We start from the raw sequence: 6000 nt of genomic DNA, 5'->3' as shown, positions 1-6000 counted from the left end.
GGTAGTTACGCCAAGTGGCTGTGAACACATCTGGCTTTTGAATTATTTAAAGCATCTTTTGTCTGTGTTTTTAAGTTTTAGGATAAAGAAAGCATTCCGGAGGTCGGTGATCTCTACTGGTCACCTGCTTAGCCATAATATTAAACTACTGCTTAGGCCTTGTCTACACTACAGACTGCTGCTGGCATAGCTTTGTTGGATAGGGTTGTGAAGTGGTGTGACCCCTGACTGGCATAGCTGTGCTGGCAAAAGCCCTGAGTGTGGATGCAGTTTTAGTGGCAAAACTGTGCTTCTGCTGGTATAGCTTGTGCTGGAGGTAAGAGGGCGGGGGGAGAAATCAGCAGTACCAGTAAAAGCTTGGAGTGCTTTACCTGTTTATTAGTTACTAGTGTAGACACAGCCTTACTCTAGGAAGAGTGAGAACACTTCCCTTTAATGCTGATGGAAAAATAATGACACTCAATCTTGAAAATCTCAGCATTAAATGAAAAAATAAAAGAGAGTGACAGGAAGATGAAGATGGAGAGAGAGCGAGAGCGCGCTATGTAATACACTGGTAGCAGCCAGCCTGTATTTCCCTCAGTGGCTCATATCATGACATCAGTTCATCAGAACTCCTCATGATGGCACCATTTGGCTCAGTGTTCTGCAACTGATCAGACTTCATCTGCATGTATTTTTTGGGGAAGCATTTGGCTACCAGACATGGCATGTGGCTGACAGGCAGCACTTCAGTCAAACTAGAGAAATATGGCTATCGAACACACACAACCCTTGGGCTCCTTCCTTTTCTTAGGAAGAAATACATGTAAAATTCTGGGGACCTAATCCCACCCTGAGTCATACCTGAGGGGGGAGGGATAGCAAAGTGGTTTGAGCATTGGCCTGCTAAACCCAGGGTTGTGAATTCAATCCTTGAGGGGGCCATTTAGGGACCTGGGGCAAAAATCTGTCTGGGGATTGGCCCTGCTTTGAGCAAGGGGTTGGACTAGATGACCTCCTGAGGTCCCTTCCAACCCTGATATTCTATAATTACAGTGATTTTAATAGCACAGTCCAGGTGTATCTGAAAGAATCCATTGGCTCAGAGACAGCAGCAGGCATCCTGGTTGATAGGAGAGGGAATTAGTTTACACATGCACACAGCAGTATGTTTGGGAATACATTGGAGGCAGTCTATACAGAGGCCCTCTGGATCTTTGGGAACAGTAGCTGTTCTCTCGCTCTCTACCTCCATCCCAGTCCCTTCAGCTCCCTGCCAATGCATTTTCATTGGTCCCATCCTGCCAGGAACACCTCTGTCCACTGCTGTACCTGGCCCCTCCACTGAAGGAGGGTTCCACAGTATGCAGAGTGATATGCAAAATTAATACAGTCTAAGGCATGTCCCTCCCCATGTGTGGATCCCCAGCTTCAAACTGCACTCTGTTAGCATAGGCCTGGCTTGACACAAGTAATTGGATGCACGTGAGGCCTCATTTTTGGAAGACAGGATTAGGAAGTAAATGGATCAGTAAACTGGAAATAGAATGTCTGTAGTAGCTAAGATACAGGGGAACATCCAGGAAACCATTTACAATGGACGAGATAACACTGGATAAAGAATAGCCTGGAGGTAAAGTGTAAGCCGTGCACAGACTGTCAATGCCCAGATGGTCTGTAAAGGGATTAGTTCCTGCAAATTAACCACAGCAGTCCCAAAATGTGTGATGCAATGTGTACATGTACATAAAGGAAAAGATTGGCCATGAAACTTTGGATGTGTGGCATGTTCTGCCCCCCTCCCCATGCTTGAGCCTGATCAGCTCAAGTATAGTTTAACTGTAAGCCAATTGAAGACACCTCAGTGATGAGTTCGGAGTCAAGCTGAGTTCTTGGGAATTCAGTGAATAAGGTATCAGAGCTACACCAACACTTGGAGTCTACAGACAGGGGAGAGGATGTTTCAGAGTTGGCTGATCCTCACTCCCATACAGGAAAATCTGTACACGGAGAGTCCGTTCCTTGTTACAATCAGAGGCGCCATGTGGATCTTGTTTTTAATTAATCTCTTCCTACCCTCAATGGCAAGGTTGATCCAAGCCCCATGGGGTGAGTCAGGTTAGGGAGCATCTTCCTGGCTTTATAGTCTTCTAGAAAGACATTCTTAGCCTAGAAAAGGAACTGCTTGAGCCCTCCAGACAGAACATGGCTTGGAGCTGACTGGCTGCTGCTAGTTCTAGCTGCAAGAAACATCAGATGACACCTTCACCTCTAGCATATCTGTCTGGTGCCCAACTTGTCTATTTAATTATGCCCCTTATCCTGTGCACATGCTAGGATCACTCAGCTTAGCATTGCCTGGGTGCTATATCAGCTAAGCCTTATAGAGAAGATGCTAACAGCCTCAAAGGGATGAAATTGCTCATTAAACTGAATGTGAAACACAACAGCAGTGCCCACATGGGTGAGAAGCCGCCCCACTGCTCACTCAGGTTAGGCTCTACTGGACCTCCATCATGCAGGAGGGGGAATGTGGGGCCAAACCTGAGCAACAGTGATACCACAATGTACCATGTTGCAACACCACCACTCACTCAAGGCCCTACTGGCCCCTCCCCTCCACCACAACAAAAGGGCTATAGCGCCAAACCTGAGTGGGCACAGTGGGCAGTGAGGCACACAGCACTGCCCCTCTGCTGCAAAGGGGCTGGCTCCTGCACCTGGGCTTCCCCACCTAGGGGCCTGCCTAGCCTTGCCCCACTTCCAGCTGTCCCCTCTCAGGGATGGGGAGTGACACTGCTGGAAGGGAAGGGCTGAGCACGGTGCAGATGCTGGGGCCACAGGCTGCAGCGGGAACAGCTCCCCAGGGATTGATGGTGCGTACCATGGGTAAAATTTCTGGGGGGTGCCCCTGAAGCAGAGGATCACAAAATAGCAGCCTCTTCTAAGAGTAACCTATGAGGATACCTTCAACAGTAAAAGCAACACACGGTCAGAGATCAACAATTACTGAATTGATATGTCCACCATAAAATCCAAGAGCTGGATGCATATGGAAGAATACAATCATCTTTTCAGGGCCTGAGAAAGAAAGAAGTAAAATCCATCTCTCTCAACTGTCCAGGGGGCAGATCAGGCTCCAACAACAGCAGTGAAGCCCAGTGCAGTTTCTGCCAGCAGCCAAAGAGAGCAGCACCTCAGATGTGACAGGGTAGACATAGCTAGATGAGGGGCACTCTCCCAAGCCCAATCTACCTGGCTCTACACATCTGGCACTGACCGTGCCCACTGGAATGTCAGAGTCTCCAGAAATGCCAGCAGAGATGTTTAACAATTACAGGGCCAAATTCAGCCCTGACTGGATACATTGCTGAAGTCAGTGAAGTGGCACAGGTCTGTAAGCCAGGACAGAATTCAGCCCATTCCCTTTACTTTTAAATTATAAAAGATAGGGGCCTGATCCTGAAAATCCTTATTGCTGATGGCAGCAATTCTTCATCTCATGAATAACACACAGAAATCAATAGGAGTCGCAGGGGCTCAGTACCTTTGGAAATCAAACCTCTGATTTAGGCACTTATGGTTAAGCACCCAAACTTGAAAGGCTTGTCCTAAAGGACTTGCCTAAAGATCACATAGCAAGTCAGGACCCGAGTCAGGAACTGAACAGCAGGCTCCTCCTTTCCTCTAGATGTACCCATCTGCAGTGCCCTCTGTATGGTTGGACCTCTCAGCCTGCACAAATGATTAGCTAGAAAACAAAGTACACAACATTCAGGAATGCTTCACCTCAGCACAGGCAGAATCATATGTATTTTTGTATCGCATTCTTATTTTAATTAACAATTACACAACAAGAAGCCAGGCAGCCATTTAGAATACAGGGCCAGATTCTCAGTTAGTATTAATCACCAGAGCTCCATTCACTGTGTGGTTTAATACAAATGGTTGATTAACTTTTGAAAACTCTTTTTTATGAGGCCACACATAGGCCCGATTCAGAAAAACACAAGCACGTGCTTAAATCCATCCCTAATTAAAGAAAGTACTTAAGTATGTGATTAAATCCTAATGCTTAAGTGCTTTCCTGAATCACGACCATAGCTTGTTATAGAAATATGTGACAGCTTTACAGAAGTCAATGGTGCACTGTTACAGCCGACGCTCCTAGTAGCTATGTGAAGTTTTACTACCCTAGTTTCAATAATCTAGTGACTCCCTGTTGTTTTGATTGTGCCATGAGTTTCTTACTGAATGATGGCCATGTCGATTTTCCATAGTCATTTTTAAATAATCTTCATTGCAAGATTTCAGATTGGAAAAATGTCTACATTTTTAGCGCCAAGATTTTTGTAGATTCCCACAATTCTGGGAATCAGGACAATTGAATATAGCTGCATTAGTTGTTCATTTTAAATTAACATAAAAACACACTTTCCAGCTATATTACTTTTTCAGAACCGAAGTTGCATCTTTTTTAACAGAAGGTTATATGGTTCCAGGTTGCAGTTTCGGGTCTTGGAAGCCATTTTTTTTTAAAGTTACAGTTCAAAATTTCTGCATTAACAACATAGTTTCTGTTCAAAGATCTAATTTCCATTGGTGTCTTGGTTTACCGCTCTATAAATCCTCAATGTGCCTTTCATTTAATTTTTCCACACTTTAAATACATCTGTTCAACATTCGCGTCATAAAATATTAGGAAATATGTGCTGAAGAAATATTCACTTTACTTGTCATCTTACAAGGTAAAAGTAAATCTGTACTCAAGTTTTTTCACTTTGGTAGCTCACACTTAAGCTAATTCCCATGCTTAATACTATATGCATACTTTTTCTAAGGTGTTATTTGTGGACAGATCTATTCCTAAAAATACATTTAAAAAACCCTAGATATAGATAATAGCCTTTTCATCTATCATAGGCATTTTCATGTATCTTCATTTTATGTTTTTTTGCACCATGGATGGAAATAAGAAATGTTATATCTAATCTTCCTTACATGCATTTCAAGTATCTCAACTTAGTTTGAAGGAAACAATGGGGCTATATTTAGACTTGTTGAATGTAAATGATGCGATATCTCCTCCATTTTGGACATATATATTGGGAGACATGCTAGCTATGCAGAGAAGGGTACATGAATGTCTAGAAAGGGGATGGAGACAGTCTGCCTTTAAAAAAAAAAAAGCAATTCACATGTCAACCCTACTTTTCAAAAAGTAATGGAAAAATGAAGGAATACGCTAACCCTACTATGAACATCTTCAATTGGTGAAAAGCAAGTACTCTTTTCACAAGGCTGAATGAGAATGCAGAGAAATGGTGATGATTATATTATATAATATTATCAGGCCAGATCCCCAATGGAGCTACCTCAATTTATACTGGTTCTGCTGCATACATATTGAGCAGGGATGGGTGCCAGGATATGCCCTGGATAAATGTTACTTGACCTGGCCTGTGGATCATTAAGGGTTGTTTTCTCACAGTACAATTTGTCTAGCTGTGATTATTTCCTATAGAAAACCAGAAACTGATCTCTTGTATACGTGGGCAAATTCAGTGGAGCTGCTTCTCCAGTTTTATACCAGTGTAACAAAGATCAGAATCTGGCCCACTGCATTTGCTACAGGCTGATGCAAGATATGGCTTGCAATTTGGCATCTCATACCATGCTGATTGGCATTGTAACATCTGTCCCGTAGGAAGGGACCGAATGGATTTTCTCTAACAATAGGTGTATCCTGGTACACCTGTCTTTTCTCCACACAGCCTATTTATATGCTAATCACTGCCAAGAACATTCCACCCTTCATTAATGCTAAAATGTGTCGTCCTTGCCTCTGAAATTATAGGGCCCTCTTTAGATTAAAATGATCTGCTAGGCTCAACAGGCACAGAGGCTATTCTATATTTCCACCCAGGAGACAACTGCGTAAAAACAATTATACGGATGCCTCAGTCAACCCCTTCCTGCCCTGAGGTGGAGGCTGTACTCTATTCAGAGAGATTGCTA

The 6000-nt window shown here is 43.6% G+C and overlaps 1 long non-coding RNA gene across 2 annotated transcripts in view; it reads right to left on the bottom strand.

The window, feature by feature from the left end:
- Window positions 1–2773: 2773 nt before the first annotated feature.
- The window catches only part of LOC120403011, a 40117-nt gene continuing 36890 nt past the window's right edge, over window positions 2774–6000 (bottom strand). For both annotated transcript variants that reach the window (XR_005597415.1, XR_005597416.1), the window contains one exon: window positions 2774–3733. This is a non-coding gene — a long non-coding RNA (uncharacterized LOC120403011). The remainder of the gene's footprint in view (window positions 3734–6000) is intronic.

This window comes from Mauremys reevesii, linkage group 4 (assembly GCF_016161935.1).
Source record: "Mauremys reevesii isolate NIE-2019 linkage group 4, ASM1616193v1, whole genome shotgun sequence".
NCBI lineage: Eukaryota > Metazoa > Chordata > Testudines > Geoemydidae > Mauremys > Mauremys reevesii.
The sequence above is the reverse complement of the archived record's forward strand: the minus strand, read 5'-3'. Positions and strand labels throughout refer to the sequence as shown.